The sequence below is a fragment of the Diaphorina citri genome, unplaced genomic scaffold (genome assembly GCF_000475195.1).
Source record: "Diaphorina citri unplaced genomic scaffold, Diaci psyllid genome assembly version 1.1 scaffold40978, whole genome shotgun sequence".
NCBI classification, from domain to species: domain Eukaryota; kingdom Metazoa; phylum Arthropoda; class Insecta; order Hemiptera; family Psyllidae; genus Diaphorina; species Diaphorina citri.
Window position 1 is genome coordinate 1 of NW_007418304.1, and position 554 is coordinate 554.

A 554-nucleotide genomic window follows, 5' to 3' on the forward strand; every position below is an offset into this window, starting at 1 on the left:
TCATCGTGACTGAGGGGCTGGAAACTATAAAAGTTTGTCAACCTGAAGATATACTACAGAAATGATCCTGTGAAGTATAATCTTAAGTGAAACATGCGTTGTGTGAAGCAAGTGACGCAAGTCGGAAATATGTAAAAATGAGGTTCTATGTTATGAAATTATATCTACGAGTACCTACATGTAACATTGTAACATGTACTGTATGTATACAACCGTTCAACGTTTGTATCGATAACGCCTGTACACATGATTGAGTATGCAATTCGCAAAATTTTTGTAAACATGTTCCAGGTAGATGTTGTTTCGTAATATAGAACTTCTCATTTTTACACATGTCTGATTTGTTTCACTTGCTTCATACAACGCTTGATACAGTAAAGATCATACTTCACAGGATCATTTCTGTAGTATATCTTCAGGTTGACAAACTTTTATAGTTTCCAGCCCCTCGGTCACGATGATGAGACTCTCTCATCCACCTGAGCGTGAGGTTGTGTGATCTGATCTTCTCCAAGATTAGATCACACCTCGATGATCGCGCCCTAACTCTCGAG

At 38.3% G+C, this 554-nt stretch overlaps 2 pseudogenes; one reads left to right on the forward strand and one right to left on the reverse strand.

The window, feature by feature from the left end:
• Positions 1 to 84, reverse strand: LOC113473548 (annotated as a pseudogene; the record flags this gene model as incomplete).
• A 293-nt stretch (positions 85 to 377) lies between these two features.
• On the forward strand, positions 378 to 554 carry LOC113473547 (annotated as a pseudogene; the record flags this gene model as incomplete).